Here is a 27,747-nt window from a genome sequence, read left to right as displayed (position 1 = left end):
CTTTTCCTGACTTTAGTGAAGTTCCCCCAGGCTGAATCACGCCTCGTCTTGCATTGCTTCCTTTTCCCCCCATGTGTTTTTCTTGTTCTCACAACTACATTACCTCTTATGGGGAAGGACTGTCATTTATAGTCTACATCATACAGTCTACAGTCTGATATCCTCGACATTGACTAGTCTGATGACTTCCAACCCCAAATCTCTGGGGGTTTTTCTTCCACACCAACCAACTCTGTAGCACCAGCTGGGTGTTCAACAATTCAGTTCAATCCTGACGCTACCAGGAGTTAGCACAGACCCCCACAGGTTAAGTAAGGGCTCAGTCCCACAAGACTACCATTACAAGAAAGGGATCCTGATGCAGACTCCAAGAGAGGGTTCTTGGATTTCACACAAGAAAGAATTCCGAGGCTGGGCACGGTGGCTCATGCCTGTAATCCCAGCACTTTGGGAGGCCCAAGTGAATCTGAGGTCAAGAGTTTGAGACCAGCCTGGCCAACATGGTGAAACCCCATCTCTACTAAAAATACAAAAAAAAAAAAAAAAAAAAAAATTAGCTGGATATGGTGGCACGAGCCTGTAGCCCCAGCTACTTGGAAAGCTGAGGCTCGGTTGAGCATGGTGGCTCATGCCTGTAATTGCAGCACTTTGGGAGGCCGAGGCAGGCAGATCACGAGGTCAGGAGTTCGAGACCAGCCTGACCAACATGGTGGAAACCCATCTCTACTAAAAATACAAAAAATTAGCCGACCGTGGTGGCAGGCGCCTGTAGTCCCAACTGCTTGGGAGGCTGAGGCAGGAGAATTGCTGGAACCCAGGAGGTGGAGGTTGCAGTGAGCTGAGATTGCACCACTGTACTCCAGCATGGGCAACAGAATGAGACTCTGCCTCAATTAAAAACAAAAAAAGAAAAAAGAAAAAAAAGTAAAGAAACAAAAGAATGGCTACTCCATAGAGCAGCCCTGAGGACTGTTGGTTTATTTTAAGGTTATTTTTTGATCAGTTGCTAAGCAAGGGATGGATTATTTAAGAGTTTTCCAGAAAAGGAGCGAGCAACTCCCAGAATTGAGGGTTCCTCCCTTTTTAAGCAATATAGGGGAGGGTAACTTCTGGGCATTGTCATCGCATTTGTAAACTGTCATGGCGCTGGTGGGAGTGTTTTTTAGTATGCTAATATGTTATAATTAGCATATAATGAGGGTGAGGATAACTAAAGGTCCCTCTTTAGTCACCGTGTTGGTTTTGGCGGGTTTGGGCTGGCCTTTTTTCTTTCACAGCATCCTGTTGTATTTATTATCAGGGTCTTTATGACCTGTATCTTGTGATACCAGTCCTGAGGACCTCCTGTCATCCTGTGACTAAGAATGCCTGACATCCTGGGAATGCGGGGCAGCAGGTCTCAGCCCCATTTTACCCAGCCCCTATTTAAGTTGGAGTTGCCCCAGTTCAAATGCCTCTGACACTACCCCCACTACCTCAGATGCCAGTCCTAAATCCAGGCCGTCCATACTTCTTACTGACCAGCTGTAAAGGGAGGGGAGTTCCTACAATCCCCAGCTCATATTTGATAATTTGCTAGAATGGCTTGCAGAACTCAGGAAAACAATTTTTTTTTTGAAACAGGGTCTCACTCTGTTGCCCAGGCTGGAGTGCAGTGGTGCTATCATAGTTCACTGCAGCCTCAAACTCCTGGGCTCACGTAATCCTCCCACCTCAGCCTCCCCAGTAGTTGGAACCACAGGTGCGCACCACCACACCTGGTTAATGTTTTAAATAAATTTACGTAGAGACGGGGTCTCACAATGTTGCTCAAGCTGGTCTTGAACCCCCAGGCTCAAGCAATCCTCCCACCTCAGCCTCCCAAAGTGCTGGGATTACACATCGGAGCCACCATGCCTGGCCCAGGAGAACAATTTACTTAAAATTGCCAGTTTATTGTAGAGGTTACAACTCAAGAAGAGCCAAATGGAAGAGATGTGTAAGGTGAGCTTGGGGTGGGGGTGCAGAGCCTCTAAGCCCCGTCCAGGGACGCCACCCTCCCAGCACCCCATGTGTTCACCAACCTCAAAGCTCATCACGTCTCCAGATTCGAGAGATTTTATGCAGCTTAATGGCAGCCTCCTCCCTGCCCTTGCAGGAGATCAGTGGGTGGGATGAAACGCCCAACCTTCTAATCACTTGGTCTTTCTGGTGACCAGTCCATTTGTGAGGCTATATAGGGACCCCACCCTTTGTCACCTCAGTACATATGTGATCAAAGGGGCTCAGAACAACCAAAGACACTCCTGTCTTTCAGGAAATTCCAAGGCTTGTAGGAGTTCTGTGCCGCTGAGGACAAAGACCAAATATATTTCTTATCATATCACACCTAGTAAAGGTCTGAGCCTCAAGGTGACTCTCAGGAAGTGGTTAGCAACCAATGAGCCGTTGCTCTATTATGATTTGGAAAATATGGAAATGAGGCCGGGCACAGTGGCTCACACCTGTAATCCCAACACTTTGGGAGGCTGAGGCAGGAGGATCACCTGAGGTCAGGAGTTCGAGACCAGCCTCACCAACATGGCAAAACCCCATCTCTATGAAAAATACAAAATTAGCCAGGCATGGTGGCGCATGCCTGTAATCCCAGCTACTCGGGAGGCTGAGGCAGGAGAATTGCTTGAACCCAGGAGGTGGAGGTTGCAGTGAGCCAGGATTGCGCCGGTGCACTCCAGCCTGGGCAACAAGAGTGAAACTCTATCTCAAAAAAAAACAAAAAAAAAGAAAGAAAGAAAATATGGAAATGCAATAGATTCAGAATCATAAGATATAGGCACAGAAGGAACCTTGGAGAACATTTAAAACTTAGGGAACTCTTGAGACAAAGTTTCACTCTGTCACCCAGGCTGGAGTGCAGTGTCACGATCTTGGCTCACTGTAACCCCTGCCTCCCGGTTCAACCATAACACCTGGCTAATTTTTTGTATTTTTAGTAGAGACAGGGTTTCCTGACCTCAAGTGATCCACCCACCTCGGCCTCCCAAGGTGCTGCGATTACAGGTGTGAGCCACTGCGCTGAGCTCATGGTTCCTAATTATATCGCAGAACCACACCTCTGTGTCCTAAACATTATTGCAAAGCATTTCTCTTCCCCCACCTTTTTCCCACCCCCAACCTTGCCCAAAGCTTAAAGCTTAAAAGTCACCTAAATCTTCTATTGGGGGAAAAAACTCCAGCATGTTTTATTATCTGATCAGATGCATCATCTCATACCCCCTTTCCCCATGATTTTTCCTGCATTTCTTCTTGCTGTTCCAGCCACTCCTATAGCCTTTTCTTTTCTCTTTTCTTTTTTTCTTTTCTTTTTCTTTTTTTTTTTTTTTTTTGAGACTGAGTCTGCCTCCGTTGCCCAGGCTTGAAGTACTGTGGTGCGACCTCGGCTCACTACAACCTCCGCCTCCTGGGTTCAAGTGATTCTCCTGCCTCAGCCTCCTGTGTAGCTGGGATTACAGGCATGTGCCACCACTCCCGGCTAATTTTTGTATTTTTAGTAGAGACGGGTTTCACCATGTTGGCCAGGCTGGTCTCGAACTCCTGGTGTCAAGTGATCCACCTGCCTCAGCCTCCCAAAGTGATGGGATTACAAATGTGAGCCACTGTGCCCGGCTTAGCCTTCGGTTTTGCTATTTTCTCTTTTTAGTAAGTATCTGGCTAAAAGGGTTTTCTTGGAGCTACTACTGAAGTGGGATCCTTAAGGGAGGTAAAAAGTCCAAAAGCTGGCTTGCGTGTCCAGTAATAAATCACTTAAACTGGCACAGAGGGAAGCACTGCCTTTGTAATGGTCACCTATGAAATCCTTTCCAATTAAACAGCCTTCTCCTTTGTGCTGTAGTCTCTTTGTATCGGTGGGGCCATTTGTCTGTGGGTAATAGCCAACTCGCAGTGGATTGTTGCTGCCATTAATCTTTTTTTCAAGAAAGAAAATGACACACATAATAACCTGTTTGAAAAAGCCCTTTATAATGGTACATTATTATTTGTTTTCTGGCTACAGAACAGTGAGGTTGAGGGCAGTGCATAGCTGTCTATACACTTTTCTTGCTGCTGCAGAACTGACTGACTGCAGTAAAATAACCTTAAGATGTGTTTCTATGTTTCAGTGTAGAGGGTATACTTAGAATTTCCTGTATTTATCCCTCTATTAATACCATACTCAGACCGGGTGCAGTGGCTCACACCTGTATTCCTAGCACTTTGGGAGGCCAAGGCGGGCAGATCACCTGAGGTCAGGAGTTCAAGACCAGCCTGGGCAACATGGCGAAACCCTATCTCTACCAAAAATATAAAAATCAGCTGGGCGCAGCAGCGTGTGCCTGTGATCCCAGCTACTTGGGAGGCTGAGGCAGGAGAATCGCTTGAACCTGAGAGGCAGAGGTTGCAGTGAGCCGAGATGGCACACTGCACTTCAGCCTGGGCAACAGAGGGAGACTCTGTCTCAAAAAAAAAGGAATAAAAGAATGGCTACTCCAGCCGGGTATGGTGCCTCACGTCTGTAATCCCAGCACTTCAGGCGGCCGAGGAGAGTGGATCACTTGAGGCCCGGAGTTCGTGACCAGCCTGGCCAACATGGCAAAACCCTGTCTCTACAAAAAACTTAAAAAATTAGCCAAGCTTGGTAGCATGCACCTGTAGCTCCAGCTTTGAGCCCAGGAGGCAGAGGTTGCAGTGATCTGAGATCATGGCCTGCACTCCTAGCCAGGGGCACAGAGCAAGACTCTGTCTCAACAAAAAAAAAAAAAAGAAAAGAAAAGAAAAAGGAAGAAAAAGAAATAATAGCTACTGCATAGGCAGAGCAGCATTTTTTTTTTTTTTTTGAGACCGAGTCTCACTCTGTCGCCCAGGCTGATGTGCAATGGCATGATCTCAGCTCACTGCAACTTCTGCCTCCCAGGTTCAAGCAATTCTCCTGCCTCAGCCTCCCGAGTAGCTGGGATTACAGGCGCCCACCACAATGCCTAGCTAATTGTTTTTGTATTTTTAGAAGAGACGGGGTTTCACCATGTCAGGCTGGTCTCGAACTCCTGACCTCAGGTGATCCGCCGTCCTCAGCCTCCCAAAGTGCTGGGATTACAGGTGTGAGCCACCGTGCCTGGCTCAGAGCAGCATTTTTATGGTTACTTCCTGATCGTGTGCTAAACAAGGGGTGGATTATTTATGTTTTTCAGGAAAAGAGTAAGCAATTCCTGGAAGTGGGGATTCCTCCCCTTTTTAGACTTCTGGATGTTGCCGTGGCATTTGTAAACTGTCATGGCGCTGGTGAAAGTGTCTTTTAACATGCTAATATATTATAATTAGCATATAATGAGCAGTGAGAATGGCCAGCGGGCAATTTTTTTTTTTTTTTTGAGACGGAGTCTCCCTCTGTCACCTAGGCTGGAGCATAGTGGCGTGATCTTAGCTCACTGCAACTTCTGCCTCCCAGGTTCAAGCAATTCCCCTACCTCAGGCTCCCGAGTAGCTGGGATTACAGGCATGCACCACCACACCTGGCCAATTTTGCATTTTTCGTAGAGACAGGGTTTCACCATGTTGACCAGGCTGGTCTCAAACTCCTGACCTCAGGTGATCCACCCGCCTCGGCCTCCCAAAGTGCTGGGATTACAGGTATGAACCACCATGCCTGGCCCAGAGGTCACTTTAGTTGCCATCTTGGTTTTGGTGGGTTTGGCTGGCTTCTTTACTGCATCCTGTTTTATCAGCAGGGTCTTTATGACCTATATCTTGTGATACCAGTCCTGCCGACCTCCTGTCTCATCCTGTGACTAAGAACGCCTGACCTCCTGGGAATGCAGCCCAGTAGGTCTTGGCCTCATTTTACCCACCCCCTATTCAAGATAGAGTCGCTCTGGTTTCAAATGCCTCTGAGGCAATTACTGGGCTGGGCACGGTGGCTCACGCTCAGCACTTTGGGAGGCCAAGGCGAGTGGATCACTTTAGGTCCGGAGTTTGAGACCAGCCTGGCCAACATGGTGAAAGCCCATCTCTACTAAAATACAAAAAAAATTAGCCAGGTGTGGTGGTAGGCACCTGTAATCCCAGCTTCTCGGGAGGCTGAAGCAGGAGAATCGCTTGAACCCAGGGGGCAGAAGTTGCAGTGAGTTCCGATTGTGCCACTGCACTCCAGCCTGGGTGACAGAGCAAAACTCTGTCTCAAAAACAACAACAACAAAAAAACAATTACTGTAATAAAAAAGACAGATAATAACAAGTATTGATGAAGATTTGGAGAAACTGGAACCCTCACATATGGCTAACAAGAATGTAAAATGGTGCATCTACTTTGGAAAACAATTTGGCAGCTTCTCAAAATACTACACATAAACCGACCATGTAACTCAGCAACTCTAACTCCTAGAAATGTACTTTCACAAAGTCATGCACTTGAGTGTTCAGAGCATCGTTATTTATAATAGCCAAAAACTAGAAACAGTTGACATGCCATCCATGTGTAAATGGATAAAATGTGGTTTATCCGTACAGTGGAGGGCCAGGCACGTGGCTCACGCCTGTAATCCCAGCACTTTGAGAGGCCGAGGCAGGCAAATCACTTAAGGTCAGGAGTTCGGGACCAGCCTGGCCAACATAGTGAAACCCTCTGTCTACTAAAAATACAAAAATTAGCTGGGCATGGTGGCATGCACCTGTAATCCCAGCTACTGCATGAGTACACTCAGACAATTGCAAAGGAGTTCCACTCCTCTCATCTTGGGGTCAACACCTACCCGCATTACATCCATGATCAGCAGGAAGAAGTTAGAGCAGTCTTCACCCTTTTTCCATATTCGTTAGTCAACACCTTAAGATTAAGATGTTATAAAAACCAAAGTGAGGCCAGGAGATCGAGACCATCCTGGCTAACATGGTGAAACCCCATCTCTACTAAAAATACAAAAAATTAGCCGGGCGTGGTGGCGGGCGCCTGTAGTCCCAGCTACTCGAGAGGCTGAGGAAGGAGAATGGCGTGAACCCGGGAGGCGGAGCTTGCAGTGAGCCGAGATTGCGCCACTGCACTCCAGCCTGGGTGACAAAGTGAGGCTCCATCTCAAACAAACAAACAAAAAACCGGAAGCGAGAGGTTGAAGCTGCCGTGACAAAATTATAACTGAGACAGTGAAAGAGATCTGACCTAACCACCTCCATCTTGCTTTGAATCTCCAAGCTGTTCTTATTCATTCCTGGGCGTAGACTGAACTAACTGTGGAAGGAACTTGGTTTTTTTTTTTTTTTTGGAAGGGGGTCCCCCTTTGGCCCCCAGGGGGGGGGCCGGGGCGCAATCTCGGCTCACTGCAAGCTCCACCTCCTGGGTTCACGCCATTCTCCTGCCTCAGCCTCTCTGAGTAGCTGGGACTACAGGCGCCCGCCACCACGCCTGGCTAATTTTTTGTATTTTTAGTAGAGACGGGGTTTCACCGTGGTCTCGATCTCCTGACCTCGTGATCCGCCCGCCTCGGCCTCCCAAAGTGCTGGGATTACAAGCGTGAGCCACCGCGCCCGGCCAGGAACTTGGTTTATAGTTTAAAACAATGACGGTAACAGCCCTTTCCCAAAGCAAAGCTCCTTCTTGCCTGGAGACTAGACTGCCTTTGTAGGACTAACAAATTAGCCACAAGATTAGAATTGATGGTTTAGGAGTCCTGCAGCTGGAGGCTACAAGATTCTCACCCTCCTTAAACTGCTCCTAAGATCAGTGCTTGAGATATTTTGCAGACCCTGCACTTGATCATCTGGCACCACCCAGATACATAAACTGGCCCATTTGATCTTGTGGCTCCTGATCTGGGAATTGACTCCAGCACAAAAGGACAGCTTCAGTTCTGCATGATTTCATCTCTGACCCAACAGTCAGCACTCTTGACTCAATGGCCTTCTCTCCCACCCCCACCAAATTATCCTGAATTAAAAACTGTGATCCCAGAATGCTCAGGGAGACTGATTTGAGTAATAATAAAACTTTGGTCTCCCACACAGCCGGCTGTGCCTGAATTACACTGTCTGTATTGCAATTCCCCTGTCTTGATAAATTGGCTCTGTGTAGGCCGTGGGTAAGGTGAGCCCATTGGGCAGTTACAACCATGCCCAGCTAATTGTTTGTATTTTTTGTAGAGATGGGGTTTTGCTGTGTAGCCCAGGCTGGTCTTGAACTCTTGGGCTTAAGGGATACCTGCTATCTCAGCCTCCCAAAGTCCTGGGATTACAGATGTGAGCCACCACACCCCGCCCAACTGAGTAGCTTTACTTATTTATTTAAAAAAATTAGTTTTATTTTTTTATACTGTAAGGCTTACTTGCAAAATGAGTAGCTTTCAATAGATGATCTCTCTCTCTCTCTTTTTTTTTTTTTTTTTTTTTTGAGATGCAGTCTTGCTCTGTCACCCAGGCTGGAGTGCAGTGGTGCAATCTTGGCTCACTGCAACCTCTGCCTCCTGGGTTCAAGTGATTCTCCTGCCTCAGCCTCCCGAGCAGCTGGTATTACAGGTGCCCGCCACCACGCCCAGCTAATTTTTGTATTTTTAGTAGAATCGGAGTTTCACCATCTCGGCCAGGCTGGTCTTGAACTCCTGACCTCGTGATCCACCTGCCTCGGCCTCCCAAAGTGCTGGGATGACAGGTGTGAGCCACTGCGCCCAGCCAATGATCTCTCCTTACTGCACTCTGTGACTTGCCTTGAATTCCTTCCTGCGCAAGATCCAGGAACCCTCGCTTAGGGTCTGGGTAGAGACCCCTTTTTCTGGCAACAGAGACTTTAAATATGACTGCCTCTGATAGATTGTCCTACACATCTGTCCTTTTTGTTAACACGATTACAGGAAATGTAATTTAGGGCACCAAGAGAAGATCTATTCATGGAACACAGTGGGGAGTGAATACACACTGCTTCTGTATTGATGGAACTCATGCTGGGCCATTAAGTATTTATGTATGCAAACGAGTGTTGTTTTCAAGATATTGAGCCTCTCCTGCCTTTCCTTCTAACTGATCCAAATCAGAATAACCTGATTGGTGAGCTGAGCTTCACCTCTAACTTGACTTGTTGTTGTGCTGCTATTGGTAATGAGGTGATACTAAGGTACTGCTTATGTTGACAGTGTGAGCATCTCACATGCATGGGATAGGGTGTGTGGGCCCTGGGTTTTGACTAGGTGAGATGCGAGGAAATACTTTTTTTTTTTTTTTTTTTTGAGACAGAGTTTCGTTCTTGTTGCCCAGGCTGGAGTGCAATGGTGCGATCTTGGCTCACTGCAGCCTCCGCCTCCTGGGTTTAAGCGATTCTCCTGCCTCAGCCTCCTGAGTAGCTGGGATTACAGGCATCTGCCATCACTCCCGGCTAATTTTTTGTATTTTTAGTAGAGACAGGGTTTCACCACTTCGGACAGGCTGGTCTCAAACTCCTGGCCTCTGGTGATCTGCCTGCCTTGGCCTTGCAAAGTGCTGGAATTACAGGCATGAGCCACTGTGCCTGGCCTTTTTTTTTTTTTTTTTTTTTTTTTTTTACCATTTTTTGAGACAGGGTTTCACTCTGGCCCAGGTTGGAGTGCAGTGGGACTACAGGCATATGCCACCATGCCTGGCTAAATTTTGTATTTTTTAGTAGAGACGGGGTTTCACCATGTTGGCCAGGCTGATCTCGAACTACTGACCTCATGTGATTCACCAGCCTCGGCCTCTCAAAGTGCTGGGATCACAGGCGTGAGCTACCGCGCCCGGCCAGATGTGAGGAAGTACTACCCACTTTGGCAGTGCCTTATCAACACCTTACTCCAAATGCAAGAAACAAATCTCATTCCTGTTCGTTTTCTTTTCTTTTTTTTTTTTTGAGACAGAGTCTCGCTCTGTCACCCAGGCTGGAGTGCGGTGGCGCGATCTCGGCTCACTGCAAGCTCCACCTCCCGGGTTCACACCATTCTCCTGCCTCAGCCTCTCCGAGTAGCTGGGACTACAGGCGCCCGCCACCACGCCCGGCTAATTTTTTTTTTTTGTATTTTTAGTAGAGACGGGGTTTCACCGTGGTCTCGATCTCCTGACCTCGTGATCCGCCCGCCTCGGCCTCCCAAAGTGCTGGGATTACAAGCGTGAGCCACCGCGCCCGGCCTTCCTGTTCGTTTTTTGAGATGGAGTTTCACTCTTGTTGCCCAGACTGGAGTGCAACCGTGCGATCTCAGCTCACCGCAACCTCTGCCTCCTGGTTTCAAACGATTGTCCCACCTCAGCCTCCCGAGTAGCTGGGATCACAGGCATGTGCCAGCATGACCGGCTAATTTTGTATTTTTAGTAGAGACGGGGTTTCTCCATGTTGGTCAGGCTGGTCTCCAATTCCCGACCTCAGATGATCCGCCCGCCTTGGCCTCCCGAAGTGTTAAGATTACAGGCGTCAGCCACTGCGCCCAGCCCTTATTCCTGTTATTATGTGAAGATAGTGAAAGGTGACAGCGTGCTGGCAGCCCTCACAGCCCTTGCTCGCTCTTGGCACCTCCTCTGCCTTGGCGCCCACTCTGGCCGTGCTTGAGGAGCCCTTCAGCCCGCCGCTGCACTGTGGGAGCCCCTTTCTGTGCTGGCCAAGGCCGGAGCCGGCTCCCTCAGCTTGCGGGGAGGTGTGGAGGGAGAGGCGCAGGCGGGAACCGGGGCTGCGTGCGGCACTTGCGGGCCGGCGCAAGTTCCGGGTGGGCGTGGGCTCGGTGGGCCCCACACTGGGAGCGGCCAGCGGCGCTGCTGGCCCCAGGCAGTGAGGGGCTTAGCACCTGGGCCAGCAGCTGCTGTGCTCGATTTCTCTCCGGGCTTTAGCTGCCTCCCTCCGGGGCAGTGCTGCGGACCTGCAGCCTGCCATGGCTGAGCCTCCCCCCATCCCCCGCCCGCCATGGGCTCCTGCGTGGCCAGAGCCTCCTCAACCAGCACCGCCCCCTGCTCCACGGCGCCCAGTCCCATCGACTGCCCAATGACTGAGAAGTGCAGGGACACAGCACAGGACTGGCATGCAGCTCCACTTGTGGCCTCAGTGTGGGATCCACTGGGTGAAGCCAGCTGGACTGCTGAGTCTGGTAGAGACTTGGAGAATCTTTGTGTCTCACTAAGGGATTGTAAATACACCAATCAGCACTCTGTATCTAGCTCAAGGTTTGTAAACACACCAATCAGCACCCTGTGTCTAGCTCAGGGTTTGTGAATGCACCAATCAGTGCTGTGTATCTAGTTAATCTGTTGGAGACTTGGAGAATCTTTATGTCTAGCTAAGGGTTTGTGAATGCACCAGTCAGCACTCTGTATCTAGCTCAAGGTTTGTAAATGCACCAATCAGCACTCTGTGTCTAGCTCAGGGTTTGTAAATACACCAGTCAACACTCTGTATCTAGCTAATCTAGTGGGGACATAGAGAACTTTTGTGTCTAGCTCAGGGATTGTAAACACACCAATCAGCATGCTGTCAAAATGGACCAATCAGCTCTCTGTAAAACAGACCAATCGGCTCTCTGTAAAATGGACCAATCAGCAGGATGTGGGTGGGGCCAGATAAGCGAATAAAAGCAGGCTGACCGAGCTAGCAGTGGTAACCTGCTCTGGTCTTTTCCGCGTCGTGGCAGTTTTGTTATTTTGCTCTTTGCTGTAAGTCTTGCTGCTGCCCAGGCTTTGGGTCCATGCTGCTTTCATGAGCTGTAATACTCACCAGGAAGGTTTGCAGCTTCACTCCTAAAGTCAGCAAAACCCCAAACCCGGTAGGGGAGGAACCAACGACTCCAGACGCGCTGCCTTAAGAGCTGTTAACACTCACCGTGTAAGGCCGGCGGCTTCACTTCTGAGCCAGCGAGACCATGAACCCACCAGAAGGAAGAAGCTTTGGACACGCTGCCTTTAAGAACTGTAACACTTACGCGAGGGTCCGTGGCTTCATTCTTGCAGTGAAGGAGACCAAAAACCCACGAATTCCAGACACAGTATGACGCAGAGAAGGTCAAATTATGTGGCCAAATCAAGGGTGGGTTTGCCAAACTGCAGTGAGGACTTCGGTCAGTTTGGTCAAGTTCAGGTTTGGACTTTATTCTCTCCCTGGAATTTTGTGTCCCTCAGGCAGTTTCTGTTGCCTGTGCTTTTTTGAGTGAGAGTAAGTCTAGTTCCACAGCCTTGCCCTGTAGAGTAAGATAGCATTTGTAGAATCTGACTTTTCAGAGTCCTTTCAAGTATATCCTTGCACCTGCCAGTTAGGAGATGGATTTGTATCCTCATGTGATGGCTCAGGAACAGAGCTCAGAAAGATGGGGACCTGCCTGAGAGGACAGGTGGGCGGCACAGCCAGCTCCAGAATGGGCTTCCTTGTCCTGCACTTGTGTTCAGTTGCCTCTCCACAGAGCCTTTACTTTGGTGCTTACTAAATACGGTGGGATGAACTAGAATTTGAGAAGTTGAAATAAGCATATGACACCGTAAATTAAAAATAAAACCCTAAGCCCCCACCAAATGAGCAGACCCCCACTTGACCAAGAGGACACCAGAGAAACCTTTAAAATTGAGTTCCTGGCCACGTGTGATGGCTCACAACTGTAATCCCGCCACTTTGGGAGGCCGAGGCGGGCGGATCACTTGAGGTTGGCAGTTTGAGACCAGCCTGGCCAACACGATTAAACACCGTCTCTACTAAAAATAGAAAAATCAGCTGGGCATGGTGGCAGGTGCTTGTAATCCCAGCCACTCAGGAGGCTGAGGCAGGAGAATTGCTTGAACCTGGGAGGTGGAGGCTGCAGTGAGCCGAGTTCCCACCCTTGAACTCCAGCCTGGGCGACAGACCGAGACTATCTCAAATAAATAAAATGGAGTTCCTGGCTCTGACGGGAAGGGAGGTCGGACATACCTTGTTATATCTTCTCTCTTTTGGAGCCACAACTTACCAATGTTAACAATAAAATAGAGATCAGGAGGCTGACAAAACAGCCTCTTTGTGGCAGTATGACACCAAATTATAAACAAGATGTAAAGCCATGGTAGGCAAGGGTTAAGTCATGCCTGCGGGACATCCAGCACGTGGTAACCTGATCATATTGCGCAGGTCGTATTGTGGCTGACTGCTTAAACATTCCTTTCTGCTAACTCCAAGTTTTATCTATTTATTTTATTGAGATGGAGTCTTGCCCTGTCACCCAGGCTGGAGTGGAGTGGTGTGATTTTAGCTCACTGCAACCTCCACCTCCCAGGTTCAAGTGATCTTCTCGCCTCAGCCTCCTAAATAGCTGGGACTACAGGTGTTCGCTGCCACGCCCCAGCTAATTTTTGTATTTTTTTTTTTTTTTTTTTTTGAGACGGAGTCTCGCTCTGTCGCCCAGGCTGGAGTGCAGTGGCGCCATCTCGGCTCACTGCAAGCTCCGCCTCCCGGGTTCACGCCATTCTCCTGCCTCAGCCTCTCCGAGTAGCTGGGACTACAGGCGCCCGCCACCACGCCCGGCTAATTTTTTTGTATTTTTTTAGTAGAGACGGGGTTTCACCGTGGTCTCGATCTCCTGACCTCGTGATCCGCCCGCCTCGGCCTCCCAAAGTGCTGGGATTACAAGCGTGAGCCACCACGCCCGGCTAATTTTTGTATTTTGAGTAGAGACAGGCTTTCACCATTTTGACGAGGCTGGTCTCAAACTCCTGACCTCAAGTGATCCGCTCTCCTCGGCCTCCCTTAAAGTGCTGAGATTACAGGTGTGAGCCACCATGCCTGGCCTTTTGCTAACTCCAAGTTTTTAGACAAAGTTATGTTCCCTTAACCAATTGCAGATTAAAGAATCTCTGAGTAGGCCAGGTGTGGTGGCTCATGCCTGTAATCCCAGTACTTTGGGAGGCAGAGGTACGCAGATCACTTGCCGTCAGGAGTTTGAGACCAGCCTGGCCAACAGGGTGAAACCCCATCTCTACTAAAAATACAAAAATTAGCCAGGCGTGGTGGTGTACGCCTATGGTCCCAGTTACTAGGGAGTCTGAGGCAGGAGAATCACTTGAACCTGGGAGGTGGAGGTCGCAGTGAGCTGAGATCGTGTCACTGCACTCCAGCCTGGGCAACAGAGTGAGACTCCGTCTTAAAAAAAAAAAAAAAAAAAAATCTCTGAGGCTGGACAAGGTGGCTCACACCTATAATCCCAGTACTATGGGAGGCCGAGGTAGGAAAATTGCTTGAGCTGAAGAGTTGGAGACCAGCCAGGACAACATGGCAAGACCCCATTTCTGCAAAAAATTTAAAAATCAGCTGGGTATGGTGACGTGCTCCTATAGTCTCAGCTACTTGGGAGGCTGAGACAGGAGGATTGCTTGAGCATGAGAAATCAAGGTTGCAGTGAGCTATGGTTGTGACACTGCACTCCAGGCTGGGTGACAGACTCTGCCTCAAAAAAAAAAAAAAAAAAAAGACCTCTGAATCTACTTATGATTTGTAAGCCCCTACTTCAAGGTATCCCACCTTTTCGGACTAAACCAATGTATACCTTCCATGTATAAAATCAAACTGTAGGCTGGGCGCAGTGGCTCACGCCTGTAATCCCAGAATTTTGGGAGGCCGAGGCGAGTGGATCACTTGAGGTCAGTAGTTCTAGACCAGCCTGGCTAACGTGGTGAAACCCCATCTTTTCCAAAAATACAAAATAACAGCTGGGTGTGGTGGCACGTGCCTATAATCCCAGCTACTCGGGAGGCTGAGGCAGGAGAATCACTTGAACCCGGGAGGCAAAAGTTTCAGTGAGCCGAGATCGTGTCACTGCACTCTAGCCTGGGTGACAGAACGAGACAGTCTCAGAAAAAAAAAAAAAAAAATCCAACTGTAGCCTAACCACTTCTGGTTCACTTTAAGACTTCTTGAGACTGTTAACCCAGGCCACAGTCACTCCTACTGGCTCAGAATAAACCTCTTTAAAACGTTTTACGGAGTTTGGTTTTTCTGTTAACATTTTTTTCCCCTCTTTGGGTACAGGGTCCTGATCTGTTGCCCAGGCTGGAGTACAGTGGCATGATCTCACTGCAGCCTTGATCTCCGGGCGCTCAAGTGATCCTTCTGCCTCAGCCTCCTGAGTAGCTGGGATCACAGGTGTGGACCACCATGCCTGGTTAATTTTGTTTATTTTTTGTACAGACAAGGTCTCACTATGTTGCCCAGGCTGGTCTTGAACTCATGGGTTCAATCCATTCTCCTGCCTCGGCCTCCCAAAGTGCTGGGATTACAGGCGTGAGCACCCTGCCGTCCTGTGTAGATTTTTTTTTTACCACTTGTATGTCTGTATTATTGGAAACTGCAAGGTATCCACAGTAAAGCCAATTTTTTTTTTTTTTTTTTTTTTTTTTGAGACAGATTCTCGCTCTGTTGTCCAGGCTGGAGTGCAGTGGCACGATCTCAGCTCACTGCAACCTCTGCCTCCCAGGTTCAAGGGATTCTCCTGCCTCAGCCTCCCGAGTAGCTGGGATTACAGGCATCCACCACCACACCTGGCTAATTTTTGTATTTTTAGTAGAGATGGGGTTTCACCATGTTGGCCAGGCTGGTCTCAAACTCCTGACCTTGTGATCCGCCCCCCTCAGCCTCCCAAAGTGTTGGGATTACAGGCATGAGCCACAGTGCCTGGCCGGTAAAGCCAATTTAAACTCAGTCAAGCCTGCAAGCATTAATTAACACTTCTGCTTGAAAATGGGAAAAGTGACAGCCTGCCAAAGAAAGGAACTCAGAGCTCTCTTTACCAGTGTTGCCGGGAGCGAAGAGATAAAAAATGACCTTGGGGGAGCTGCAGAATGAATTTCATTTCATGCAAAGGAAAATGAGATTAAGAATATTTCAAGGCAGTAAAGTATCTTAAAGTGCCAGCACTGGGTGAATAAACCAGCAGTCCCAGGTGGTGGGGGAGAAGTGATCAATGGAGCAGGGTGTGTGCCAAGCAGGGGACTTCAGTGTCGGTGCCGCTCTATGCTGCCTAAGAAGGGAGAGGTGGGAGTTAACACAGTCAGTGTGTCTTCGGGGTCAGAGAGATGCCTCTTGGAGTCGCTGTCCCTGTCACTGTGGTTTTTAGGCTGCTAGTTGATCTGAAGGCACATGTTTTCAATTCTGCAGCAGCCGCGGGCCTTCCTAATTCCTGGAGCCTTGCTCTTTTTCTTTTTCTTTTTTTTGACATGCAGTGTAGCTTTGTCGCCAGGCTGGAGTGCAGTGGTGCGATCTCAGCTCATTGCAACCTCCGCCTCCCAGGTTCAAGCCATTCTCGTGCCTCAGCCTCCCGTGTAGCTGGGACTCTAGACGCACACTACCACGCCTGGCTCGTTTTTGTCTTTTTAGTAGAGATGGGGTTTCACCATGTTGGTTAGGCTGGTCTCAAACTCCTGACCTCAGGTGATCCACCTGCCTTGGCCTCCCAAAGTGGTAGGATTCTTTTATTATTATTATTTTTTGAGACGGAGTATCACTCTTGTTGTCCAGGCTGGAGTGCAATGACGCCATCTCGGCTCACCACAACCTCCGCCTCCCAGGTTCAAGCGATTCTCCTGCCTCAGCCTCCCAAGTAGCTGGGGGTACAGGCATTTGCCACCATGCCCGGCTAATTTTGTATTTTTAGTACAGATGGAGTTTTTCCATGTTGGTCAGACTGGTCTTGAGGTCCCGACCTCAGGTGATCCGTCTGCTGCAGACTCCCAAAGTGCTTGGATTACAGGAGTGAGCCACTATGTGCAGCAGAGATTCTTTTTAAGAGATGGGGTCTTGCACTGCTGCCCAGGCTGGAGTGCAGTGGTGCAATTATAACTCACTGCAGCCACCAACTCCTAGGCTCAAACGATCTTCCTGCCTCAGCCTCCCAAGTAGCTGGGACTAATAGTATGTGCCACCATGTCTGGCTAATTTTTTTTTTCTTTTTTGTAGAGATGGGGTCTTGCTTCGTTGCCCAGGCTGGTCTTGAACTCCTCAAGTCATCCTCATGCCTCAGTCTCCCACAATGCTGGGATTGCAGGTGTGAGCTACAGTGCTCCCCGGACATTCCTCTCTGTATTCTCAGAAGGGTTTCTCAGCCTAGCCGCTTTGACATTCAGAGTTCATCGTTTTTTTGTGGTTGCGTATGGCGTCGTGGGGGGCTGTCCTGTGTATAGCAGGATGTTGAGCAGTGCTCCCAGCCTCTGTCCAGTAGATGACAGGAGCTCTCCCTCCTGAAGTTATGACAACCAGAACAACCCCAGGTGTTGTGAAATGTCTCCTGGGAGCAAAACTGTCTCCCTCGCTCCCTGAGAAGCACTGTTGGGAGTGGCAAGAGTTAGCTGAGTCTGAAGACTTCTGAGGCACTCAGAATTGAAAAGGGACTGCTGGGGTTTGGAATGGATCAAATTTATCTCTTCGAGTAAAATTGTCTCCATGGGCTGGGTGTGGTGTCTCACGCCTGTAATTCCAGCACTTTGGGAGGCCAGGACAGGTGGATCGCTTGAGCTCAGGAATTCGAGACCAGCCTGGACAACATGGTGAAACCCCATCTCTCCAAAAAAAATTAGCCTGCAATCCTAGCTTCTCGGAGGGCTGAGGCACAAGAATTGCTTGAACCCAGGAGGCAGAGGTTGCAGTGAGCCGAGACTGTGCCACTGCACTCCAGCCTGGGCAACAGAGTGACCCTATCTCCCAAAAAATTAAAAAAAAAAAGTTTTCACATAATTTAGCACTTAATTGTTTGGTGGGTGTGGTGGAAAGAATCATGAGTGCCCAAAGATGCCCGTGTCCTAATACGCAGAGCCTGTTACCTCATATGGCTGTGATTAAGTTAATGATTTTGAGAAGGGGATTGTCCTCGATTATTTGGGTGGACCCAGTGTCATCATGGGGCTCTTGTAAGAGGGAAGCAGGAGGGTCAGAGTCAGAGAAGGAGACGTGATGATGTCATGTCAGAAGCAGAAACAAGAAACCGGGCACGGTGGCTCACACCTGTAATCTCACACTTTGGGAGGCTGAGGTGGGCAGATCATTTGAGCCCAGGAGTTCCCGACCAGCCTGGGCAACGTAGTGGGACCCCATCTCTACAAAACAACACAAAAATTAGCCAGACATGGTGGTGTGTGCCTGTTGTGCCAGCTACTTGGGAGGCTGAGGTGGAAGGTTTGCTTGAGCCCGGGAGGTCAAGACTGCGGTGAGCTGAGTTTATGCCACTGCACTCCAGCCTGGGCAACAGAGAAAGAACCTGTCTCAAAAAAAAAAAAAAATTTTTTTTTTAAGAGACATTATTTTTTAGAGCATGTTTAGGTTCACAGCAAAATTGAGCAGAAAGCATAGAGTGCCCACAAATCCCCTATTCCTCCTCCCCCACCCATAACCCCCGACTATCAACATCCTCCATAGAGGAGTGGGTTGGTTACAACTGATGAACCCACATGAACACATCACCATCTCCCCAGGTCCCTAGTTCACGCGAGGATTCACTCTTGATTCTATGGATTTTGACAAATCTATATGTCATGTGTCCACCATTATAGTGTCACATAGAATAGTTTCACTGAAATTTTACATTTTTTTTTGAGAAAGGGTCTCACTCTGTTGCCCCAGGCTGGTGCACAGTGGTGTGACTCTTGGCTCACTGCAACTTCACTACAGCCTGAGACCTCCCAGGCTCATGTGATCCTCCCACCTCAGTCTGTGGCTACAGGCACCCACCATCACACCCAGCTAATTTTTGAATTTTTTTGTAGAAACAGGGTTTTGCCAGGCCTGGCGCGGTGGCTCATGCCTGTAATCCCAGCACTTTGGGAGGCTGAGGCAGGTAGATCAGGAGGTCAGGAGTTCGAGACCAGCCTGGCCAACATGGTGAAACCTCATTTCTACTAAAAATACAAAGAATTAGCTGGGGGTGGTGGCGCACGCCTGTAACCCCAGCTACTTCAGAGGCTGAGACAGGAGCATCGCTTAAACCCGGGAGGCGGAAGTTGCAGTGAGCTGAGAATGCACCATTGCACTCCAGCCTGAGCGACAGAGCAAGACTCCATCTCAGGGAAAAAAGGTTTTGCCATGTTGCCCAGGTTGGTAACCCCTGAGCTCAAGCAATTTGCCCATGTGGTCCTCCCGAAGTCCTGAAATTACAGGCATGAGCCACTGTGCTGGGCAAAATTTTATTTTTTAGTTTTTTGTGAGACAAAGTCTTGCTTTGTTGCCCAAGCTGGAGTGCAGTGGTGTGATCTTGGCTCACTGCAACCTCTGCCTCCCAGGCTCAAGCGATCCTCCCACTTCAGCCTCCCAAGAAGCTGGGACTGCAGGTGTGCACCATCATGGCAGTTAATTTTTGTATTTTTTTTTGTAGAGACAAGGTTTCATCATGTTGCCCAGGCTGGTCTCGAACTCCTGGCCTCAAGGAATCCACCTGCCTCAGTTCCCTGAAGTGCTGGGATTACAAGCGTGAGCCACAGCACCCCAGCAAAAGTTTACTTTTAATGAAGACTGTGGACCACAAGAAATGCTAACATTGTTGGGATCAGCTCACTCAGCAGGTACCCAGTGTCATTCCCAGACAGCTTCACCCAGCACCTAGAACTTTGGCCAGGTGTCTACTAAATTATTTGTTATAAGGAGGAGCAGGCAAGAAAGATCAGTGTAAAAATCACCCCAACTGTATGAAAAATGTTTAAAGCATGCCTCCTTATTGGGATAAATTCTGCAAATCCCCAGCCCCTACTGTAGGTTAGAGGAAAGGAATACACCAGAGAGCAAAAGCCACAGAGCTGCACCCTCCTAGAACCTCCAGTGCAACACAGCATTACACAGCTTCAGCAACATTGGCTTTGCACAGTCTGCACACCCGGAACAAGCCAGGATTTGCCCAGATAAAACAACACAACTTATGAGACACTCAAGCTGGGCTTTCAGCTCCTAGCAAAGTCGTATGTTAAACAAGGCCAGGCCAAGCTCCAGGATGCCTGACCCCTGGGCAGGTTTTCTCTCCCAAGGTTTCCTCTTTCCTCCAGTTTGTTGCTTGCCCTGTCGGGGTCTGAGGAAGGATGATAACAGAGAAACCTGGATTCTGGTCCCACGTGGGCATCTGTAGGCAAGTCATAGACACTCTGGACCAAATATCCTCATCTGAAAATAAAGATTTGGACATGATGGCTTCCAGGGTGTCTGTTAGTCAAGAAATATTCTGGGCCTGGTGTGGTGGCTCATATCTGTAATCCCAGAACTTTGGGAGGCAAAAGCAGGAGGATTGCTTGAGGCCAGGAGTTCGAGACCAGCCTGAGCAACATAGCAAGACCCCCATCTCTACAAAAATTAAAATAAAAATTAGCTGAGCATGGTGGCATACACCTGTAGTCCCAGCTACCCAGGAGGTTGAGATGGGAGGATTGCTTGAGCCTAGGAGTTCAAGGTTACAGTGAGTTATGATTGTGCCACGGCACTCCAGCCTGGGCAGCAAGCAAGATCCATCCCAGCACTTTGGGAGGCCGAGGTGGGTGGATCATGAGGTCAGGAGTTCAAGACCAGCCTGGCCAACATTATTGAAACCCTGTCTCTACTAAAAAAAAATACAAAAATTAGTTGGGCATGGTGGCGGGTGCCTGTAATCCCAGCTACTTGGGAGGCTGAGGCAGGAGAATAGCTTGAACCTGGGAGGTGGAGGTTGCAGTGAGCTGAGATTGTGCCAGTGCACTCTGACCTGGGCGACGAGAGCGAAACTCTATCTCAAAAAAAGGAAGGAAAGAAAGAAGGAAAGGAGGGAAAGACGGGAGGAAGGGAAGGAAAGGAAGGGAGGGAAGGAGAGAAGGAAGAAGAAAGAAAAGAAAGGAAGGAAAATGCTCTCATTCGGCTGGGCGCAGTGGCTCACGCCTGTAATCCCAGCACTTTGGGAGGCCGAGGCAGGTGGATCACCTGAGGTCAGGAGTTTGAGACCAGCCTGACCAACATGGAGAAACTCAGTCTGTACTAAAAATACAAAATTAGCCGGGCGTGGTGGCACATGCCTGTAATCCCAGCTACTAGGGAGGCTGAGGCAGGAAAATCACTTGAACCTGGGAGGCGGAGGTTGCGGTGAGCAGAGATCGCGCCATTGCACTCCAGCCCGGGCAATAAGAGCAAAATTCCGTCTGAAAAAAAAAAAAAAAAAGCTCTGATTGTCACCCAGGTGGAGCCCCTGCAGGACCCATGCTCACCACTGTTTGTGTCTATGACCCTAGTCACCCAAACACCACCAACTCTTAGTAGCTTCAGATGAATTCTAAATGCCTAGGCATAAGTTTCAGCCATGGCCCTCTGGCGTTCTAATCCTTCACGGCTTGCAAAATTAACAAGTTCCAGGCAGAAATGGTCTCTTGAAGTGTGTAGGAATTACTGTGCTGTTTTTGGAGTCTTGCATGAAAGAAACCTCGGGGCTTGGAGACCAGGCTCACGTCCTTTCATGCCCTGCAGAGGGCGACCCGCTCTTGCAATTGGATTTTGTGTATTGGGAGGGAGTTGCTGTGAAGTGTGCCTCCTTTTTGTGTAGCTAACCCCCAGGGCTGAGACGGAAGAGGAATTGAACTGGCATAGTAAATTAAAATGCAATTTAAACTTCAGTGCAGCCTTTCAAATGAGGCTCTGCTGCACTCTCCTGGCACCCCTCCTCAATTCTTCTCTGGGGTGGCATAGAGGTATCTGATGTTCCTATTTAAATCCCTAGTTCATACACTGTCCTTATCTGTCATTTCCTCTTTGAAAGGCACTGAGAACTCAATTCATGGAAAATTGAAAACCTTTCCAGATATTACTCTTTTGAAAGTGGTTTTGCCAAAAAAACATGACAGCAAATAAGCTCTAGTAAGAGTGAGATTCATTTAGCTCTTGTTGCCTTTGACCTCAGAAGAAAACATCTAACAGGAAGCCTAGAAAGTCACAGTTAAAACAAATATATAAATTCATTTTGAACTAAGAGTTTTTTTTCTCCAGCACTAGAATTCCTGCAGTAGAACAGGTATATATATATATGTACATACATTTTTTTACATCAAAACCACTTAGGCCAGGTGCGGTGGCTCATGCCTATAATCCCAGCACTCTGGGAGGCCAAGGCAGATGGATTACCGGAGGTCGGGAGTTTGAGACCTGCCTGGCCAACATGGTGAAACCCCGTCTCTACTAAAAATACAAAAATTAGCCCGGTGTGGTGGCGCATGCCGGTAATCCCAGCTACTCGAGAGGCTGAGGCAGGAGAATCGCTTGAACCTGGGAGGTGGAGGTTGCAGTGAGCTGAGAATATGCCAACTACACTCCAGCCTGGATGACAGAGCGAGGCTCCGTCTCAACAACAACAACAACAACAACAACACTTAGTGCTGCCTCAGCTTGCTAAGAGGAGCCTGGAGAGTGAAAAGTTGTGTGCACAGGGGAGACTTTAGTCCCCTGTCGTTGATGTCTTTACCATTGTCTTTTCAGTGGCCCTTATCGTTGGGGAGTTTTGCTTCTTGTAGTCATTCAGTGACATTTTCCTCTAGCCCTCAGTGACTGCTGCAATCCCCTTTTCTTTTCTTTTTTTTTTTGAGATGGGGTCTTGCTCTGTTGTCCAGGCTGGAGTGCACTGGCGCAATCACAGCTCGCTGTAGCCTCCACCGCTGTACTAGTCCATTCTCACACTGCTATAAAGAAATACCTGAAACTGTGTAATTTATAAAGAAAACAGGTTGGCCGGGCGCGGTGGCTCACGCTTGTAATCCCAGCACTTTGGGAGGCCGAGGCGGGCGGATCACGAGGTCAGGAGATCCAGACCACAGTGAAACCTCGTCTCTACTAAAAAATACAAAAAAATTAGCCGGGCGTGGTGGCGGTCGCCTGTAGTCCCAGCTACTCGGAGAGGCTGAGGCAGGAGAATGGCGTGAACCCGGGAGGCGGAGCTTGCAGTGAGCCGAGATTGCGCCACTGCACTGCAGCCTGGGCACAGAGCAAGACTCTGTCTCAAGAAAAAAAAAAAAAAAACAGGTTTAATTGGCTCACGGTTCTGCAGGCTGTACAGGAGCCATGGCTGGGAGGGCCTCAGGAAACTTACAATCCTGGTGGAAGGTGAAGTTCTTTATCTGGAGCAGGAGGAAGGGCAGGGGGAGGGGCCGCACACTTTTAAACAACCAGATCTCATGAAAACTCACTGGCACAAGAACAGCGAGAAGGAAGTCCACCCCCATGACCCAATCATCTCCCACCAGGCCCCTCCCTCAACACTGCGGATTATAATTCTACAGGATATTTGGGTAGGGACAGAAATCCAAACCATATCAACCTCCCAGGCTCAAGCAATTATCCCACCTCAGTCTCCCAAGTTGCTGAGACTGTGGGTGTGCACCACCATGCACAGCTAATTACGATTTTTTTTTTTTTTTTTTTTTTTTTTTAAGAAATGAGTTCTCACTATGTTGCCCAGGCTGATCTCGAACTCCTGAGCTCAAGTCATCCTTCTGCCTCGGCCTCTCAAATTGCAAGAATCACAGGTAAGAGCCATCGAGCCCAGCCCCTTTGCTTTTCTACGTGAACTTAGTATGGGAATTTTCAGGCTGATTCTGGAGGACATTTGTCCCTCACCTGCATTCAAAGAATAGATTCTCCCATCCTCAATGTTTGCCATCAGAAAGACATAGCTGCCATCCAACTTAAGCTGCCCTTGCTGGAATTTAGATGAATTTTCCTGTTCTCTTTTTAGGGTGAGTCGGTCACCCTTCTGTAGTGGGTGAAGTCGTGTCCCCCAGAAAGATATGTCCAAGTCCTAACCATCGGTACTCGTGAACTTAATCTTATTTGGAAATAGGGTCTTTGCAGATGTCATTAAGTCGAGGATCCCCAGAGGAGATCATCCTAGATTCAGAGTACCTGCTACATCTAATGACTGGCATCCTTATAAGAGAAAGGAGAGGGAGATTTGAGACACAGAGACACATAGGGAAAGGTGACATGAAGATGAAGGCAGAGGCCAGACACGGTGGCTGACACCTATAATCCCAGCAGTTTGGGAGGCCGAGGTGGGTGGATTCCTTGAAGCCAGGAGTTCAAAACCAGCCTGGCAAAACCCTATCTCTACTAAAAGTACAAAAATTAGCTGGGTGTGGTGGTGTGCACCTGTAATCCTAGCTACTTGGGAGGCTGAGGCAGGAGAATCACTTCAACCTGGGAGGCGGAGGTTGTGGTGAGCTGAGATCATGCCACTTCACTCCAGCCTGGGAGAGAGAGTAAGACTCTCTCAAAAAAAAAAAAGAAAAAAGGTGAAGGCAGAGATGGGAGCGATGCGTCGACAAGCTAAGGAACTCCAGGTATTGCTGGGAGCCACTGGAAGCTGGGAGAGGGCGTGGAATGGATTCTTCCTTGGAGGCTCCAGGAGGAACCAGCCCTGCCAACACTTTGATTTCAGATTTCTGGCCTCCAAACTGTGAGAAAATACATGTCTGCTGTTTTAAGCCACCCAGCTTGTGATAGTTTGTTATGGTGACCCGAGGAAAGTAATACGCCTTCTCTCCAAGGCATTAACATTTCGGCAAGGGTGTGTAATGATTCTCTCATCTTTAACTTCCAGTTAAATAATCCTGTTTTTGAATAATTTATGTTCTAAGACTTCCATTTTTAGATGCATCCCTTCTGTGTCCCTTTCCCTTGGGCCACTGCAGACTTCCCTTGGCACTTCTCCTCCTCCCAGAGGTCACCTCCCAGCAGGCTCTGCTCCGGGGATGCCTGGTGGGTGGAGGGCTGCCTCTTCCCCCACTTCACCAGGGCGGGCTGCTTACATCTTGAGGCTCAATCACATGCGTCAGATGCTGCAAACTCCCAGAAGGCAGATATTGTTTTCTCCTACCTTGTCCTCAGTTTGCTGTTGATTTCCTAAAAATAGACTTTACCTTTTAATAACTTCCTAGCTTGCCATAATTGCCAGGTCCCATGCTGTTGGGTAGATGGGACAGGCAAGAGCTCGGCAGCCGCTGTGAGTCCCTCCTGTAGGGGAGGGCAAATAGTGAGGGTTGTCCCAGAGGGCCCTGGAGTGCTTGGCCCAGGTGAGCCCTGCTCTGAAAGGAGAGACTTGGATCCCCTTTGCCCTAACCTGGGGCCAAGCTCTGAAAGGACAGAGGTTTCCTTCTGCTCTGAGCTGTCTCCTCTGGGCTTGCAGGAGAGGGGATAGCAAAGGCTCCACCCAGCCTCAACTCTGGGGGAGTCCAGAGGCCTCTGGAGTGCTCTGCAGGTGGGCAGCCTGGGGCTCTCCACAGTGTCTCAAGGGACAGCTTCCCCTGGGGCACCGCAGTGGGAAGGATGCCAGGCAGAGAAGTTCCCTTTTTCCTCCGGGCTGTTTTGAGAAGTGGTTACTGGAACCACTTACTCTGTTAACAAAAATCAATTGTCTGTCCTTAGGTTATGAAAGGTGGGGGATGGAGGGCGCAGTGTGGGGAGGGAAAGTTGGAGTCAGGGGCGCATAAAGGGAATTGACTTGGCAGTCCCAACTCTTTTTTTCTAGAATCCAAGATTCAGTCTCCCCTTGGATGACAGGGTCTCTCTCTATGTCTAGCTTTGTAGGATGGGGATCTGATTTTATTAAGGTAGAGAGGGCAGGTCCTTGCCATGCAGGAGGCAATCAGGAGAAAATCACTCCAGAGCAGTCTGCATGCTCTCAGGTCCATCTGGCACCTGCCCCAGGGCTGCCTGGCTAGCAGAAACCATTCTGCCCTTAACCTCCGGTACCCTGCCAAGGAGGTCGCCATTCCTGGGGCATCTGTTGCTATTGTGAGCAGGGTTCCTGGCCAGGGGCCAGCTGTGAGGGCCCCTTTTCTAGGAGCAGAGTAGGAAGCCATGCGGTGTGGGCAGTCTGCCAACATGATGATCCTCTCCCTATGCTGTCGAGAGGGGCCTTGGGGACAGGGAAGCTTGGGTTCACATTACATACCCCCACTTCTTAGATGTCACCCTGAACAAAAGGCATAACTTTTCCAGGCCTCAATTTCACCACAGCACTCAAGAAATGGCTACTTCATGGGGTTAAGGTGAGCATCGTTTAGGGGGTGCTCAAATGGTCCTTTGATGAGGTATAAATAAGGGAGTGAGACCACTTTGCACAGAGGAGACCCTCAATAAATTAAGTGAATCAGAAACATCACAATTATCCCCTCCTCCCAAGAGAAGGAGCACGTGGACCAATGCCAGCCAAGATCAAAATGCTGGTGGTCCTTTTTTTTTTTTTTTCTTGAGACAGACTCTGGCTTTGTCGCCCAGGCTGGAGCGCAGTGGTATGATCCCCACTCATTGCAACCTCCGCCTCTTGGGTTCAAGCAATTCTCTTGCCTCAGCCTCTCGAGGAGCTAGGACTACAGGTGCATGCTACCACACCCATCTAATTTTTGTATTTTTAGTAGAGATGGGGTTTCACCATATTGACCAGGCTGATCTTGAACTCCTGACCTCAAGTGATCCATCTGCCTGGGCCTCCCAAACTGCTGGGATTACAGGCGTGAGCCACCGTGCCTGGCCATCATTTATTTATTTATTTATTTATTTATTTTGAGGTGGAGTCTCACTCTGTCGCCCAGGCTAAAGTGCAGTGGTGTGATCTCAGCTCACTGCAACCTTCACCTCCCAAGTTCAAGCAATTCTCGGCCTCAGCCTCCCAAGTAGCTGGGATTACAGGCGCCTGCCACCATGCCCAGCTAATTTTTGTACTTTTAGTAGAGACGGGGTTTCACCATCTTAGCCAGGCTGGTCTTGAACTCCTGAGCTCTTGAACTCCTGAGCTCAAGTGATCCACCCACCTCAGCCTCCCAAAGTGCTGGGATTACAAGCGTGAGCCACAGCACCTGGCCCATCTTTTCTTTTTTTTTCTTTTTCTTTTTCTTTTTTTTTTTTTTTTTTTGAGACAGAGTCTTGCTCTGTTTCCCAGGCTGGAGTGCAATGGTGCAATCTTGGCTTACTGCAACCTCCACCTCCTGGGTTCAAGCGGTTCTCCTGCCTCAGCCTCCTGAGTAGCTGGGATTACAGACGCCTGCCACCTCGTCCAGATAATTTTTGTATTTTTTAGTAGAGATGGGGTTTCACCATGTTGGCCAGGCTGGTGTCGAACTCCTGACCTCAGGTGATCCACCTGCCTCAGCCTCCCATAGTGTTGGTATTACAGGCATGAGCCACCATGCCCGGCCCACCGTTTCCTTTTAAACAATGGATTTTGCCACTTGATCTGGAGCTGGGGTCGTGGAGGCCTGGGTCAAGATGGGAAAGGGGGTGGGGTCAGCCCTGGCTGTGACAGAGAGGCTCCAAAGCTCTGGACCTGGCAGAGTGGAGTGCGGGAGGCTCTGTTCCTCTTGTGGCACGGAGCCAGTGGATGCTGGCCTCCACTCAGCATCACTTCATGGTGACATCAAGCCCGTGATCTTCAAGGCACTTTGTCAGTGTACAGCCAGCAGCATTATGTTGGAGCTCTCCCTCATCTTTGCAATCATCTAGTTTAAGCTCCTCTCTTCTGCAGCTAAAAACGTGGGTGCTCATGCTGAGATCGCCCACAAGCACTGCCCAGCTGTCTCTTGGGCCTCTGAAGGAGGCCAGTGAGGAGGAGGAATGTGTGGGGCCACTGGGCCTAGCACCCTCTGGGTATGAGCCTGGGCTTTAGAATGAGGTGGAAGATGGAGGAGGTGGGTATTGGGAAGCGGCAGGAGGGCTTTTGGGAAACTTGGAATTCCCACTCTCAGCGACGTGTCTTAGGGGCCCCCTGGAACATTTCTATTTCAACTGAGTTGATCTGAGGAACTCTGACCACCATTTTCACCCAGTAGCATTCAAGGCAAGGAAAA

General features: G+C 49.1%; 1 protein-coding gene across 5 annotated transcripts in view; it reads left to right on the top strand.

The window, feature by feature from the left end:
* Positions 1-27,747, top strand: part of MFSD11 (major facilitator superfamily domain containing 11) — a 132,203-nt gene that overhangs the window by 57,889 nt on the left and 46,567 nt on the right. For 3 of the 5 annotated variants that reach the window (XR_009210112.1, XR_009210115.1, XR_009210114.1), the window contains exon 15: positions 23,338-23,430. The gene's annotated coding sequence lies outside the window, so the exon portion shown is untranslated. Of the gene's footprint in view, positions 1-19,289; positions 19,477-23,337; positions 23,431-27,747 lie in introns of all 5 variants that reach the window. The other 2 variants (XR_009210113.1, XR_009210116.1) reach the window with 1 other exon arrangement.

The sequence above is a fragment of the Hylobates moloch genome, unplaced genomic scaffold, assembly GCF_009828535.3.
Source record: "Hylobates moloch isolate HMO894 unplaced genomic scaffold, HMol_V3 SCAFFOLD_15, whole genome shotgun sequence".
NCBI lineage: Eukaryota > Metazoa > Chordata > Mammalia > Primates > Hylobatidae > Hylobates > Hylobates moloch.
This window is presented reverse-complemented; position numbering and strand designations above follow the sequence as displayed.